This window comes from Aquila chrysaetos, chromosome 1, assembly GCF_900496995.4.
Source record: "Aquila chrysaetos chrysaetos chromosome 1, bAquChr1.4, whole genome shotgun sequence".
Taxonomy (NCBI): domain Eukaryota; kingdom Metazoa; phylum Chordata; class Aves; order Accipitriformes; family Accipitridae; genus Aquila; species Aquila chrysaetos.
The window spans coordinates 82,038,140-82,055,014 of record NC_044004.1 but is presented as its reverse complement, the minus strand read 5'-3'; the positions used below and the strand labels follow the sequence as shown (position 1 = coordinate 82,055,014).

Sequence of the window (16,875 nt, the reverse complement as noted above, 5' to 3'; positions counted from 1 at the left end):
GGGGGCTGGCTGTGAGGGAAGGCGGGGGCGGCGGGCCGCGTTCGGGCCGGGAGCTGCTGCGGCTGCCTGGGGACCGGGGGATGAACTTCAGTTAGTTTTCCAAAAAGCAGACCGAGTTCTCCTGTTGTTATAGTGCCTAAACCGGGGTGGGGGGGAATTAGCCTCAGGTCTGTCTGGGGTTTTATGCGGGCATCTAAAAATCTCGTGCTCTTGAGTAACTTATTCAAAGCCATAGTCACAGCGATGTTGAGGACGTGATCCAGAGTTTGCAGGCTCGGGTTTTAGACAAAATAATTTCAGGTTCAACCCCCCCCCCCCCAATTAACACTTTGAAAGGTAAAACACTTTAGTAAGCAGCACGTTGTAAGCATAACAGTTGACTGATAGTGTTCTTAAATGCAGTGTTTTCAAGTATTTGGTTATTTGCTTTAAGCAGGAGTGGTTCAGTTTCATTGTACTGCCTTTAGGAAAAAACCTAATCTTTCCTTGGCTGCTGATCGAAGCTGAGCTGAAAACTTTCCATTTTACTAGAAAACCTGAGGCAGCCCTGCCATCTGGTAGGAAAAAATGAGCAACTCTCTCTCATTCGGCTGCTTCGTTTTTCTTATTAAGCAAGATTACTCCCAAGCACAGAACAAGAGGCAGAGTGTAGAAAAAAACTGTTTCATCTTGATCTGAATCCTAGATATTCAGTGTTTTTCCTTACCTGTGCTTGTACAGCGTTGTGATTAGCAAGGTGTTGTGCCTCGATAAGTACTGTAGGTTTGATTGCTTTGGCACGGGCGGTGAAATACTATGTTGGTTCATATAAACTATTTTTGATTTGCGGGTTCCGTTTATTTATTCCACAAGCAAGTAAATTACTCATGGGTTGATAAGTTCGTTTGTAGTTCTTGTAGAACAGCTTTTATCTGTACGCAGGCTAATAATGTCTGCTGTGTATGCCCTCCCCTTACATCAGAAAAAAAGGGGTTAGACTGTGTTTTGCAAGAAGTCACGTTGAAAAGCAGAGAGGGTAAACAGATTCTTCCAAGTTTCTCCCTTAGCAGAATGCTTTTCGTGCAGCAGGCAGGGCTGGGCGTGTGTGCTCGCACAAAAGCACTTTGCTGTCTTCTGGAAAAGCCAGAGTTGTGCAACCCTGGTATTTATTGCATTTGTTGATGGTTATAATTCTTGTCAGCCCTTCGGTTCCAGAAACAGCCTGCTTCCTGGGCCGTGAGAGAGCTTTTCTGATAGGTTTATTCCCCTACTTGTACATATCGAAGTCTGTGAGTACTTTTCCTTTTTTTTCCTAGTATTATCTAACCTCATACTAACCGCATGTTCCTTATTAGTTTGTGATACAAGTATAGCTCTGCGTGGTTTTGTACAGGAGAGGACAGGAACTGGATTTACTGTTCTTCTCTTCCCAAAGTTTCTAACTGGTTGAAATGCTGCCAGCTTCAGGAACACAACTCCAGGTTTGCCCTGTGTGAGAAAAAAAATTCAGGCACTCTGTGCTTGTGGGTTTTTTGGGTGATCTTCTTGCTAAAATGGTTACGTGGTTTACTAGAGCTCATTCCTGTATTACAATAAGTCCTTTTTTTAATTGATATTTCTTTGGTCAAAAGCGAAACTGCAAATAAATGTGTAAAGCTTTATAGGCTTAAGTTGTACTGTGTGGTGAGCAAGCTGCTGGGACTTGGGCCGGGGGAGCTGATATCAACGTTAACCTAGCTGCTCTTGCTGCTGTCCTGTTTTTTGTTGTCTGCACAAACCCTTCCGCCCCTGGGGTTGTGATTTTCCCCAGAAGTGCTTTCCTTTCCGGAGCGTGAATCTGTTCTGGCATCTCTGGAGTTATCTAACGGATAATCGAGGTGATGGAAATTTGAGCCTTTCTCCATCGGATCGCAAAGCTGGTGGCACATGGCATTCCCCTGGATTACAAAGACAGTGTGTGATATGAAAATAAAGGTGGAGCAGAACCATGCTGTCCTTTCAAGTTGTCTTCTAGCTGGCTGGTTTTCAGACACCTGTATTCATTGCCTTGCCAATCCCCAGAGAGTAGGAAGGCCTGGGAAAAATCATGCTCATTACTTTAAATGGATGTTTCCTGCTTACGTTATGCCTGGTGTGGCTTCTCTGTGTAATTATTGGTGGCACAGTATCGATGCTAGCTATTTGGGCTAGTTGAGTATTTGTAATGCATAGGCTGAAAGACTGAGGTGGTTTTGACTTGGCAGTGGGGGTGTATTGTTTTTGTAACGACTGATTTGTAAGGCTTTGGATAACTCTACAGCCTAGATAGGTAAATCGGGAAAGTTGGAAAATACTAGGAGCTCTTAGCATTGCTTTCAGTCGTGATCGGCTTTGAAAATCTGAGAGTCAGTGAGAGCAAATATGTTTCTTTCTCTTTCTGGGAAGTTCATAGTAGGTCAGAAGAGTTACAGAAAGTGAGTTGTGGGGAAGTTAGTGAGGGGAAGGACTGTTTTTAGATATCTGTGTTGCAACTAATTTTTTTCTGAATGACTCAACATGAAACCTTCCTTCCCGAGCTTCCTTCGTATGCTTTAACACACCATAAGAAACCTTACCAGAACACCCCTGGTGTTTTCTTGAGTGCTCTGGCACATGGTGCAGTTTGCATGGCTGTTAATGGTCTGCCTGGCTAGTCATGAGTTGAGAACGCTGTGATAATGTTTCTCAGAGACTTGGGAATCGTGTCCTTTATAGTTCTGTCTCTCTTGCTGTGTAAAAGCCGTTCTGCGGACATTTGAGGCGAGAGATAAGACCAGTAGTAGCCTGGACCAGTCTGAAACTTCCGATTTCTCTCCGCTATTTAAATTAACATGGTGAAAGTCTCCTTATCGTGTTGAATCAACAAGAAGTCTGGCCTGATTTCAGTGGTGCTGAGATTTCACCACAGTTGGGTCCTTCCCTTCTAAGGCCAGGTTTTACATGTGATTATCAAAACTGCCAATGTAGCGCTTAGGTTTGCCAGCTGTGTGACAGGACGGGTGTAGGTGTAAAGGGGTGATTGTACTTGTAAATGTTGTGTAAGTATGATTTCTGTGGTTTTCTGGTGGCCCTTTTTTTGGTTACCGGCTTTCCCACTCACTGATACAGCTTGTCAGTGGTGTCATCGTGTGAATACTGAAGCAGATGCAGTGACCTAGTGAGACCTCTTATGTCAAACCTTGCATTAGAAATGCTTACAGTGGATTTGAATGCATTGGGGTTTGGTTTTAAGGCAAATACGTAGAGATGCCGTTTTTCTGCAGGGTGGGCCTCTCGCCACAAGGGGACATCAGCAACGCGCTCGTGTTTTGATGTCATGCGTGTGAAAGATGTGAAGTGCAGCCTCTGTAGTGAGGTTAGCAGAAAGCCTGCAAAGAGTGCAATAGCTGAGCAAGGTACCCCCCAGCCCTCTCTGTATTCCTCTGGTTTGTGCAGCCCCGCGGGCACATCTGCCGAGGGACGTGTGCTCTGTTTGCCGACTTTCCCCAGCATTAAATGCCTCGCTCTTGTCTTGCTGTGGCAGGTGCTTGTCTCGTGGGCCTGGGCTTGCTGGGTGGCAGGGAGCATGCTGCGGTTGTGCCTCCCTTGTCCCAGGGCTTGTTCTTCTGGGGTCGCACTGGGGTGACCTGAAATGGTCCTTCACTCGTTCAGGGATGTAGAGTGACACAGAGGAGGAGGTTGGTGAGAGCTGATTGCTGCTTTAGAGCCATAAAATCCAGGCTGGTGGATGTGTTTGCTTGTGCGTAGATGATGCTAGGGTATAATAATATTCACAGCCTACACCTGTAACACGTGTGTTGGGTTCATATACCAACCTGTGCCCTCCTGCCACTCTTCCTCTCTACTTCACAGGCTGTTTCTTGATCCAAACCATGTTAGCACTGTGGAGGGTACAGGGACAGGGGCCAGTAGGTGGCAATGTGTGACCAGACATGGGGAGCCACCATTTGTTTGGGGGGTTTTGGTGTTTTGTGGTTTGGGTTGTGTTTGTGGGGTTTTTTTAAGTCAGAAACTTCATTGTGATATTGCAAGAGCTGTTGCAGTACTTGTAGGTTAATGGTAATATTGGTAGTGGTAACTTCCAAGAGTTTGTTTGGGAAAGGCGTAACAGAGTACGCAGTGACCTATAGCTAGGTTCTGCAATGAGTTATTGCTACTGTACAGCAACCAAGCACCTCATGTTCAAACAGGAAAGAAATAGGCCCTTCTCAAAGACATGCGTATTCCAAAAATAAAGCAAGATATCCAGCTGGATCTCAGTGTGACAGGGAGGAGAGATGCATGGGAAGGAGGTGCGTTCACTGAACTTTTAGATCCCAGTGCCAAGAACAGCTCCACTCTGAAGCAGAGGGGAGGTCTTCCAAAGGAAGAATAGAGAGCACAGTTACCTCTGTGTTTATTTACTTCTTTGCTCCTTGTTTACTCAGGAAAAAGAACTCTTCCGTTTCCGGTATCATCTGACCTGAGTAAACTGATGAGGAAGCTCGTGCTGACTACTGAAGAGAACTATTTCTTACAAGATAGACTTTGTTTATGGCACTCTCCAAGTTCTCATTTTCTTTCTCTTTCTACATCGTGATCTGCCCTTGGTCCTCCTCCTGAGCCCCTTTGGCTTCTCCCCTTTGCTTCTTTCTTGCCTGTCTGCTATCTCAGTTTCTCTTCCATCTTCCTGCCCCTCTTGCTGTCTGTTGTTCTTCCCTCTCACCATCCTCCTGATTGTTTTTCCGACCCCCTCTGTCGCTCCCTCCACCCATTGTTTGTTTTTTCTTTGGGGCCTTTCTCCCTCTGTCTGGATTGTCTCCCATTCATCCATCCCACTGCCCTTATTTCTGCTTTCTCCCCAGTCTGCTTTTGCTGCTCTGCGCTAGACACCTGTGGAGTGATTTACAGGACAAGAGAAACCATGCAGTCATGGGGCAGCAAGTAAACAAACACGGGGAAGAGCCTGGGAGGTGGAACAGACTGATCTGTCTGTTGGCATCATGCAGCAAGACTCAGTAGTGGGTCCTCAGCATTTCCCTCCTTATTCTCTTGAAAGGATGGCTGCCCTCTCTGTGAATAACTGATAGAAATCCAGGGCCAGAAAAAGAAAGCACAGCAGGGACACTGTGGGAAGAGGTGGAGGTGTTCCTTGTGACTTGGAGCCCCTTCTTTATTGATGGCGATGTCTTTGGAGGAAGATTCGTGCAGCTTGGTGGGAGGGAAGCTCCTGTAATTCCAACTTTCTTGGGACAAGACCCAGAAAAAGAAGAGTAAGGGAGGTTCTGTGCCATAGAGCAGGTGCTTGCTTCTTGCTCAAAATTCAAAGTAAATGATCTTTAAGCCCTGATACAGAAGAAAAATTGTCAGCTATTCCCTATTGTCTTTTTTTTGAAGTTGGAACAAAGCCTGGAGTCTTAATCGTGTTGGAGCATCACATTTCTCAGAGAAGAGTGCCTTAATGTATTTCAGTAGAGCTCAAAATGAAAAAATAATTTGTGCAACCTAGAAACATGTCGGGGATGAGTAGTCTGTGCACAGCTGCTGATAGTAACTGGGCTCGCAGGATTCCCCTGTGTATTCTAATAATAGTTAGAAAGCTGTGGGTTTTTTGTTGGTGAGCCCTGCTGGAGTTCTCTTTGTTTACCAATAACAGTGAGTTCAGCTTTCAGTTATTTAGCGGTCATCTCCCATCTTTGTATGTGGAGGTGATTTACCAGTTGAAGTTCTGCTCCCCTAGTTGTACATCACTACAGTTCTAGCTGGCATACACATCTCCCTACATTTGTTATTTTGTGGAATTTCTCTCAAACTAGAAAGAGAAAATACTTGGCATACAGATAAGGCTTTTTCTTCTGTAATTGCTTCCAAGAAGTATGCGATTCATGTGTGATTTTTTTTTTTTTCGCCTCCAGCTACCCTGTGAACTTCCTACATATGACCTGTGATATCTTCATGATATGTCAGTTTTTGACCTTGTCATATTCACAAGCTGTATGAGACTGGACCTTATCAAGGCTTGCTTAAGAGAAGTCTGTGTTGCTGCGAGTAGCCCAGCACGCAGCGTGACACCTTGACTTGAGTTCTGTGCCACAGAGGGCATGTCAGCAAGTGGAAGCTCCATCTTTCACATCAGATCTCACATTGAAGATCTGAACAGGAGAGGGCTTGAACTGGTATGTTACAATCATTGAGTGAGGGTTTATCAACCTTTATGATCTCACTGATCAACTGTGACTATTAAGAGACTGAGGACAGTTCTTTGCAAGAACTGGAACAACAGGTTTCCTACCAAGATAACAGTAGAGGTAAGTATGTTCTCCCAAGGTCATAATTCTTGCATTTCAGTTTGATGTTCCTTGCTCTTTGCTATTTCCTCTTTTAGAGAGCTAAACTGAGGAAACTGCACTTTCTCAAAGTAGCCAGATACCAGCAGTAATGAAAGGCATCACAATACATAGTTTGGGTAATGGCAAGTACTTTAAATACTGTATAGGGAATTGATAAGGTTCTAACAATAAAATTTATCTGATACATTAAAAAAACCTGTTTCCTCTTGCTCTGAAGCAAATCTACTGGAGTGTAAAAACTGTGACAATTGATATAGACTCCAGGGAAATGGTTTGACTGAAAGCAGAAGCTTCACGACTCCAGCACGCTTTGGAGTAGCCTCTAAAACACCATCTCTGTACTTCTTTATATTCGCCACATGAGGGGTGATGTGGTCTTGTCTCCAAGGTATATAGTAGCAATTCTAAATGCGTTGGATTATCAACATTTTGGATGAGATACTATTTTGATAGCAAGGTGCTTAAACATTGCCTTCACCAGGACCAAGATTTTACCATAGAGACTACATCTGCTCACTCTTTCTGGTTTGACACCATTTAAATGGAGGTAATTACATGTGTACGGTGCACACTGAACAGAACCAACATTTCCAGCTCCCTTCAAAAGCAGTGATTGAACTAAGTTATTTTGAAGAGTTAAAGATAAGCACTAAAATAAACTGTCTTTTCCTGATATGTAGCAGGACCAGGGAATATAGCGCTTCTTCCCCCCTCTGTTGAATTTGTATGGATGTTAAGGTGTTAAAGATTCTACATTCTGTGCTGTGTGGCAATAAAAACTCTATTCCATTATCTCAGTTTATAGCGTTTAAGGGCACCCAGCTGTGAGAGATGCAGCCTGCCTTGGACGTACGTAACTTTTTTTTTTCTTTTTTTTTTTTTTTTTTCTTTTAGAGATGCATATGATTCTGTCCCGAGGTACTCTACCTGCGATGTCTTTGTTGTGGAGCTTACTGGCACAATACAACACTATCCATTTTCCTTGGGTGGAGGCTTTAATTGTAGTTTCTAGTGAATCAGTTTGGGATTGCTTTCGCTTCTAGCTGGCATCCTAAAACTAAGTGATGAAAAAATAGAGCTTAAATAAATGTGAACCTTGCTGAAATGACTGTGAGCCTTTCCACAGAAAGGGATCTAAGGTGGAACAGAGGCAGAAAGAGAAGACAAGAGGGAACCAAGTTTCAATAAATATTCTCACTTTGGCATCCTCTGTCTCACTCCGGGTTATATTGGCTGTCGCCCTTTCAGATTGAGCTGTTGTAACCTGCTGTATTTCAGAAGCCTTGCTGGACTGTGAGAGAGAGGATTTGCCCAAGGAAGTAGGCGCCTGGTTCATCTTTACCTTTTATTGTTCTTGTAACCCTCCCTTGGAGCAGTTGCTGTCTGATGACGTTTAGAAACAAGGCATTTGTATTACTGTAGGCACATAGGCTCTGGTTATAAATTGGCATTGAGAGGTGGTGAAGGCAGCCGTGTATCTCTCCCCTCTTGTGCAGCCCCTTGCTTGGGACTAGGGAGGGTCTGTCCCTTACAGAAACTCTTGGTGATGAAAACAGTAGGATTTCACAGCACAGGGAGCATTGGTTTATGGCTCTGTGTATAGTCTCACAAGGGAACACTGTTCAATAGGCTTCAAAGTGATTCAGCCATGGCATAACCGAGGCTGTGGCCACATGTAATATAGCCTGTAGCTCTTTAAAGAGGATTAGCCTTAGATCAGGGACAGCATTCATTGCTGGATTTCATGTAAAGTAGAATATGCTAATGAAATGGAAATTTCTACAGCAAACATTGCATAATATTGTAAACCTCAAAACTGAGCATTGTGTCTTGATATCTCTGCTGGAAGTCAAACTTTCTGTTTGTTACTTGGAGAAAAACTGAAGTTTGTAATATTACCACAAGCTCTCTGTAGTAAATTAAGATCTAGTTTGCAGTTTTACAAGCGAAGTTAAAAAGATAACAACAAATATCTGAAGGTAACTTTTCAAACACTGTTGAATGCTTTAATGCTGTCCTAGCTCTCCAATAGAGACAAAATCCACCACATCTTAAAATATCTTCATTTGGGTTTTCTGCAACAGGCATAGGCTTGGTTCGATCCTGTGTTCTCTCCCCGTCTGCCCTTCCATTGCTTTAAACACCATGTTTGGGCTTACAAGAGTTTCAGCATCAGTCCTGCAGAGATGCAGTATTTCTGACATGCATTTCTGAGCCGTTTAATCTTTTTAAGGCACTTTCTGTCTGTACATCAGCCTCAATTGGCAGTCCAGTAGGCTTGATTTGGCTCTCCTATTTCAGTTTTATGCCAGTCTTTTGAATGCTTGAAGTTTAATATTGTATATATTAATTATTATATTGTTAAAAAATCTCCCAAACTTCTAGGGGACCCATGATTCAAACTGTCTGACTTGAGATGTTGTGAAGGATTTTATTTGCAGAAGGTCATGAATGTCTCTCAGAAAATTGTTTTAGTAAGAGTGCTGGGAAATCACTGGCCACTTCTGAAAGCCTCAGTTGTATTGTTGGATGTAAAGGAACCCATTCTTACTGTATTAATGCGCTGTATGTAGTTTATTAAACCTAGAATCATCTTTATTTTTAATGATATCTATTTGTAAGCTTCACAGGAGATTTGTTACCCTGATACGAAGCTGACTCAGTGCCTGGATTTGAAACTTTTGCTCGTGGAAGCATTTAGACCCTCTATGGGTGCTTTCCTCCTCGCACAAGTAAGCAGGCATTCATGTGAGGCTCTGTCTTACCAGCCCAGCGGTGTGTATTTGTGGCCTGGGGTTTGATGCCCATGCAGCACATTAAGACAAATGCTAGATATAAAATACAGTGATAGACATTATATACCCCGACAGGCCATTTTGCTTCTGTGTACTTAAAAGTGGTGACTTGAAGTGCCTCATCCCAGTCTGCTGGGAAATAGAAGTCCAAAGAAAGCCTTTGGGAAGAAGATCCTTCTGGCTCTGTTTCCAAAACGTGAGCTTTCATTACTTAGTAGTTTTTTCTGTCTGCACAGCTCCATATCTTAGGATTTTGTTGTTCTGGGCTTTATTTTTTATGGTGCTGCATAGGTTGTGTTTTGGGTTTTTTTGTTTTTTTTTTTTTGTTTGTTTTGGTTTTTTTTGGTTTTTTTTTTTTTATTTTGCCATTTGGATGGGTTTTTTTCTGTAGACGTGGAGGGTGGTGATACATATTCATGAAAGAGAGGTCTTTCCAGCCCCTGCTTGCATTGACAAAGACTTAGCTGTTTCACACACCAAGCTGACTGGAATTGTGTGGGGCCTGCCTGACCAGATTAGAGCAAACAGCAAGCTTATTCCTCCAGTCGTCGGGCCTCCCCTTCCTAACAATTTCCCCAATTGTCATTTTGACAAGGCTGTCATTAGGTGATGGCTTCTTTTGGCCATTTTCAGATAAAGATTATTTCCTTAACTTCCATTTTATTTGACAAAAAGTAGTTTGGGAGAGAAAGGAAGTGCTTCAGTAGTTTATGGATTAAGGGTTTGTCACTTCAAAGGCATCTTTGATCTAAAAATATGTGCTGTACCAAATTCATTATGTCTTTTTTTTTTTTTTTTCAGAACTTCTTAATTTATTGATCTGCCCCTCAATTATTCCCTTTTTTGCATCCCCTAGTAGTACACGAGATAGCAATGGTGAGGGGAAAGTGCCCAAATGGCCTCTCTAAAAAGTCATGACCAGGGCAAAACAACAGGTGCTTTTGTTCGGCACCCAGCGCCGGCTCCGTCGCAGATCTGGTTTTAGCCAGAGATCCTGCCTGCTCCTGCCATGGGAGGGATGTGTGGCTGGGTGCAGAGCTCGGGTGAAAACTAGGAGACAGAGAACATGTTTCATAAGAGATGGCTTATTGCACATTTTGTATTTGTCTGGGCCGCTCCTCTGGTACAACTAAAGGGCCTAAAAACATGTATCTCAGGCAGCGAGCATTTAGCAAACCGGAGTTTGTGTAGTTCAGTGATCAGTTTTGACTCCCTGGTACCTGCTTCTGCCAGCTCCATGCGGCGGGCAGTTGCCTTGTGGTTTTGGCTTATACAGCTTTCTGTGGGTGATTGCCCCCCGCCCCACATGCCACCCCCCTGAGACCCTAGACCCTGACTGCTGCTACAACAGTGCTGGCAGATGACCTTCTCTGATTCAGGGTAGCTTTGAAGTCAAGTTCTGGAGCTCCTTTTTTTTTTTTTCTTTTTAATAGCAGTAACTTTAGTGAAGCTCTGTTTTGTGTATGTGCTGCCCTAAGAAATCCCAGACCTCATTCTAACAAACAAAACCAGAGAAGCTCTTTTCGTGGTCTGTTAGCAACTTAAATACTCTTCCAAAGCTTAAGCTCAGCTTTGGAGCAGGCAGGTGCAGCAGCCATTGAGTATGTTGCTTACCCGACACCATGCACCTGAGGAGGTACGCTCGGAACTGGACTTGATGATCCTTATGGTCCCTTCCAACTCGAGATCTTCTGTGATACCTAAGTGCAGGTCTGCATGGGCAGTATTTCTCTTCTCTTACTTGGTTCGCACCGCTGCAGGGAGAGCGGGATGTGGTGGAGGTTTGAATATGGATCAAGAGCCAGGCTTTTGCAGTGCCTGCCTTAGCTGTGTCAGGCACCAGTCTTCTCTTTGACCTCTCCTCTGCTTTTTAGGACTGACAAAACTCTGTTCTTTGCTGTAGCAGTGTAAATGTATTGTGGTAGCCCATTACACTAGCCTTATGCAGGCTTAGCTGAGGCTGGGATTTGTTCTGTGTTAATATTAATATCTGTTCTACCTAATTACTTCAGCTTTTTCTGTAATGTTACCTCCGTATTATACCCAGCCGGCTAACTACCTCCTTGCTGCTGGAGGCTGTTCTTGATCCCATTTCTAAACAGAAGCACTTCTGCTTCAGCTCTGGCTGGGGTAGCTGTGCAGAGGCTGGCTTTTTTTTTTTCCTTTTGCCTGCTAATTGGCTGAGACCACCAGAATTTGGAGGACACAGATGTCACTGATAGTTTGCCTAGGGAGCACATTCATGCCCATCTGTTGCAGTCTAGAAGGCTGTTCATATATCCACAAGGCCTTCATTTAATTCTTGTCAGAAAGTAATGTAAATCCAGTTTACCTCAGAGGTCACAGCCAAGATTTATGCCAATGAGCCCCCTGCAATTTACACACACTGTAGTTGTATAGGATGAAAAGAAAGCCTTTCATGTTGGTGCATATTAACAAGAAAGCTTGCCTTCGGAGAGGCTTTTTGATTGAGATTCTTCCTTATTTTAATACAGCCAATGCCAGTTGGTATATCCAGCTTTACCAAAAGAAAACATCTAATCTTTAAGCCAGAGAAGTAAACTAACTAAATAAATAAACCCCCTAGCAAATCGATTTTTTTTTTTTTTAAACCATCTTTTCTCTTTCATGTGGCAAAGCCTCTGTGTACTGAAAAGAAAGGTGAATGCTCTAGGAAAACACAAGCATGTGTGCATTGAAATAGTCAGGAAACTGAGTTTGCTTTCTGTGGAAGGTGATATTAACTGAATCACTGAAACCTTTGCTAAATTATTGTAAGCATGTTTTCTTTTTCTGTTTTTTGGGTTTTTTTTTTTCTTCTCGAGCTGCCAAATCTGAAAATAAAGTTGAGCCTGTTATTTTTGACACACGTAATGAGAAGGACTCCAGAAGGCTTGTGCGCAAATCCACAGGAGGCAGAGCAGCTGAGGGTGCCATATGATATGCATGGTCCCTGTTACCTGCTGAAGGAAAAAACACCAGCCTCAGTGTTCAATTGCTCTTCTAAGGACAACCTTTTGCATTTTTTTCAGTCTCCCTACAGAAAGCAAGGGGAGACAAAATATCATGATAGGGAGTGAAGATGGGACCGTAACTCTATCAGCTGCAGGAGGGGCTACAGATAGAATAGATCCAGCACTGCCTCTGTCGTGATTTCACCCCTGTCCTCCTTATTTAGCAAGAGACTATACCACCTTAAGAAGCTCCCTCAAAAATTAGTGTAGCTTCATTGACCTTGGTGAAGCTATGTGTAGATAGGCCATGGCACACTGCGAGCTGCTGTGTGCAGTCTTCGTGTTGGGCAGTTAATTACTTGATTAGAACAAGGAAACTGGATTTCACAGAGTCGGAGGCAAGGATTCCTACCGCAGCACGCGCAAAAAATGCTGTTCCGCCATGTGGTGTTGGCATGGCTAAAGTGCACGGGAAATCCAGTTGAATTAGACTGGAGGGAAAGGCTAGAAGTGCAAGTGGTGCACATACTTGAATTGAAAAACAGCTGTTAAAAAAGAAACACTCTTAAGTACTTTGATTATTAAAATTGCTTGTAAGAGCAGGCAGAGAAAAGTAGCGCACAAAGATGGATCATGGTGTGCCAACAGGATTACAAGGGGGTTTCAGAGTTGGGCACCTCTGCTTCTTTAGGCCCAGTGTAGTTTGAGGGCGTTCCTTTCATTTATACTGGCTCTGCTCTGAGGTATCTTCTTCCCTTTTCCTCCTTCCTTTTCCTTAGTTTGTCCGGCCAGTGGATTTTACCTTGGCAAACGCTTTCAAATGTAATAGGCATGAAAATCAGTATCATTTGCATGGTATCATAATGACCGGAGTGGTTTGGGATTAGGAGGGGGGAGAGCAAGGCATCGAAATGAAAACAGGGCTCAGATTCTAAGTTCCAGTGTAGCACTTAAAATAATTAAAATGTTTATTTGAAAGTCAAAACAGCCTCAGTCATAAATAACTATCCATTTCTCGATTGATTGTGTCGAGTCCCAACCGAGAGCTCTGGGAATAAGGTTTATTTGCTCCCTGTTGGGATTAATCCATAAATGTAGTCTCCACATGGAACTCATCAGGTCTTTGCTTCCTCTTCATTAGTCTCCCTGGAACTGGAGGGTAGCCTGAATAAGATGAAAATTAGGATAATATATTTTCAGAGAGAAAAGGTCTGGCGATCTCTAATTTGTGTTTCAGGACCATAATGCTGTGGAAAATTTCCCAAATGATGTTGTCTGAGAAACCAATGCTTGTTACGCTTGCCGTATTTGAAGTTTGAATGCGGCAATTACATCTTCTTTTTCTTAAAGCCTCCAAAGCTAATTGCGGTCTTAAACTAGCGAGATTGACTCCCAGGCTTCCTTCTATCCACAGGAGAACTTAAAATTCCTTTCTCTTGACAGTTCTTTTGGTCTTCTAGCCCAAGGGCTCTGAAATGTCACAGTATGGCCCATTTCTTATTAAAGAGATCATTTCACTGTAGCCCACCCAATTCCTCCCTCCCTCCCTCCATCCCTCCTTCCCTCCCTCCCTCTCGTTCTGAACCTCAGCTCCGATTAGAGGGCAACCACAGAAATACACTTTCTCATCCCCAGAGACCTTTGTAAGTTTTTTTTTTTTCATCATATTCGATGCAAGAAGTTATTTTAATCCAGGCTCCAACCAGAAATGGCACAGATTTTTTTTCATAATTTCTGTTTTAAAGTGTCTAACAATTACATCAACCATTTAAAAACACTCTGTGCCCAAAGCTGGAGCAAAGGAGCTTTCCTGTCATCAGAACATGCGTAAGTCCTCAATCTGATGCAAAATAGGTTTTATTATGTGTTTTTCAAGTGGTAGCTACAGCATTTGTTAGTGTGTTTTTAAGAAGCATTTTTGTCTGCACAGTTGTGCAGCATATCAAGCTGCAATTTTTATCACTTCAAAACTGTAGTCTCCCTAAAGTACTGGTTCTTAGGATTTAACAGTACTTTAAGAAAGCTAATTAGTAAGCATTGAGAGGGTTCTAAAGGCCTCTAGAAGTTTTAGCTGGTTCTGCTGTTCGGCTTTAGTCTCAGGTCCTGCATTTGCCCCAGGTCCATAAGCTGTGTGCTTGGTTATTTTCACATCCCAGCTGTCATTCAGTGCTACAGCTGTCACAAAACACAACTTACAAAGTGGCATCTGTGTAAAGGATGCTGCTATAGTTTAAAGCTCTTCGGTGCATTTTAAGCTGATTTTATGATGCGAGTCATTGCCCCTAGTAATGGGTCTCAAAAGGCTATCTTCCTTCTGAGTACTAATGTACAGTTTATTGCACTTTTCTATATGGTTCCAGCACTTTGTTGTCGCTGCTGTTGTAAATCATTATTTATTACTCTATGTGTCCTGGCTGTTTGTTCAGTTCTTTGGAAAAACGTACTCGAAGAAAAATTTCTCGCTTGCTGATATTCATATATCACTGTTAGAGATCTGGCAGTTTCCCGGTGAGTTAAATCTTTACAATCCTAGGAAGCCAAGTGCTGTACTTCTACACTAATTTAAGCTTCCCCGCTAAGCCCCATCAGCTCTTTGTGAGACTGGCAGTCTGTGTGGCTCACAAAGCCACGGGGCCCTCCTGCTTACAGTACAGACCCAATGTGATCTTCCAGGCTGCAGCACTGCAGCCCTCCAGCCTTTCCTCAAGCTGGGTTTAAAAGACTAATTTTGGGCTCTGGACTGCAGCATAGATAGATAAGTTGGAGCATGTCTGTAAGATCCCTTGGATGCTCTTAACGCCGTGTTATTTTTTGTAAAGGCAAGTATCCCAGCACTTGTTTGCTTTAGTGTATCTTCATAGAAAATTGTGTTTATGAACATATATTTACCAGGGCTGCGAGGTGGCAGTCGAATGCAGGCTTTCTCCAGCATGCTTCTGCATGCTCTTGAAGCAGTCTTCTCCGCTCAGTCGGACTAATGTTCACAGCGGACCTGAGATACGAGTATATGTGCTCAGCGATTACTGGAGAGGACTCCCTAGAAAACAAGATTTTTGAGAAATCAATTACACAAAGGAATGGAGTCAGGGCCAGATGGCAGGGATGCTTCATCCCAACCTGGGAGGTACTCATGGGACAGCCGCACACTCGTTCCCACAGGGCTGGGTAATCAGATAAATCAATTAGCAGATGTCAGTGCAGTTAACGGAGCAAGCAACACTAGCATAGGTGTGTTACTGTGATTACAGCAGAGGGGGCTGCTTTTCTTTTCCCCGATGGCTAACCGGCAACTGGATCAGCTTTTCTAGACCTGGCAGGGTAGAAGGAGGGGACTCTGCTTTTCCCGAGAGTCTGCTTTCTGGGTGTTGTCACCACGTTCAGGTGTCTGTCCTTGCCGACCTGGAGGTGCTTAGGGAGAGGGGGCCTTTCTGAACTAGGATGTGGACTAGGACCCTTGTGCTGAGAGCAAATCCCATCTGTGTGGTGGCCTTTTTCTAGAATGACCTTTGTCAGTGGCAGATAGTTCAGCCCCGTCTCCTGGGTGGACTTTGGACCATGCTGTAGCTGTGTCTCCAGCCCTGTCTCTGGCCCCGTCTCCTTTTGCTCTTGGCGGGAGCCCCTAAATGGGCCCTGTGCCCGATCCATCCCTTTGCTATGCAGGGGATGATCCCAGCACCCCGTTACCAGCACCCAGCTGTGCTCACCTGGCTCAAAACCTATGGAACGGTGCCCCGTGTGGGGTAGCCCTGCTCCGTCTTACTTGGAGCTTAAAAAGATGGAGAACCCTCTATGGATTTTCCTTCTGCTTTGTGTCTTAATGTCCTGTACCAGGATGGGGAGAGAAGTGCTAGGAGAGGCCTTCAGCTATAAATTCTCTATTTGTGGCTTTCTTTTAACTTTGCCGCGCTTAGGAGTTGTGTTCTTGGACTATGTTGATACCTGCATGTGCACCTGTTTTCTGAAAACACTCTAAATCCTCTCCCAGGAAGGCATTTATAATACAAAAGCAACTGGAAAAAAGGAAGGTAGAAATATCAACTTGCGCAGAGCTATGAAAGGGAAGGGAAAACAGCAGAAATCCCATCTCAGTGTTTTGTTGGAGGGATGGGAACTGAACCTGAGTGTGAACTTTAACCTGCTCTCATTATCAGAACTTTGACCTGTATTGTATTTTTTATTTGATTTATTTTCCTGATGGGTTAATTTTTTAACAGCTTTCTGAGCACAGAGTTGGTTGGCTGAGAGTCACAACCACAGCAGTGAAACCTGTGCTGTTCCTCAGAGCACTTTTTCACCATATGGGCTTTCTGTTCATTCATACGGTAGACATCTCGCAGACCCTGACAAGCTTGACTTCACAGCAGCCAAGGTGTATAGCTGTCCATTGAGAGGCCCAGCAAACAGGCCTGATCTCAGATAGCATCTCTGTTCCTCTCTTGTGTATGTGACAAGGAGAAACGAGGCACAGTGTATGTGACTTGACATCACCAGGACATCAACAGCAGACCTTAGAACTGAAGCTCGCACCTCTGTATCTCAGTCTGACACTGTACTCTTGAGACTCCCTACATGGGGAGTTGGACTCAATGATCCTTAGGGGTTCCTTCCAGCTCGAGATGTTCTATGATTCTATTCTGTGATTCTGATTCTTACTGGAGGATGGTTTGTACCCTCCGGAATGTGAAGACTACAGTCTGCTTTTGCAGCTGGTTAAATATTGTGCCAGGACCTTCTCATGCCATGATCCCGAGTGCAGCTGGAGCAGAAGGAAGCCCTGCCGAGGTACTCCATGGTGTGGGT

General features: G+C 43.8%; 1 protein-coding gene across 1 annotated transcript in view; it reads left to right on the top strand.

Annotated features, from left to right (window-relative positions):
• The first annotated feature begins 1,242 nt into the window (after positions 1-1,242).
• ALPK1 (alpha kinase 1) overlaps positions 1,243-16,875 on the top strand; it is a 50,504-nt gene continuing 34,871 nt past the window's right edge. Inside the window, exons 1-2 of the mRNA XM_030027852.1 lie at positions 1,243-1,268; positions 5,892-6,284. The gene's annotated coding sequence lies outside the window, so the exon portion shown is untranslated. The remainder of the gene's footprint in view (positions 1,269-5,891; positions 6,285-16,875) is intronic.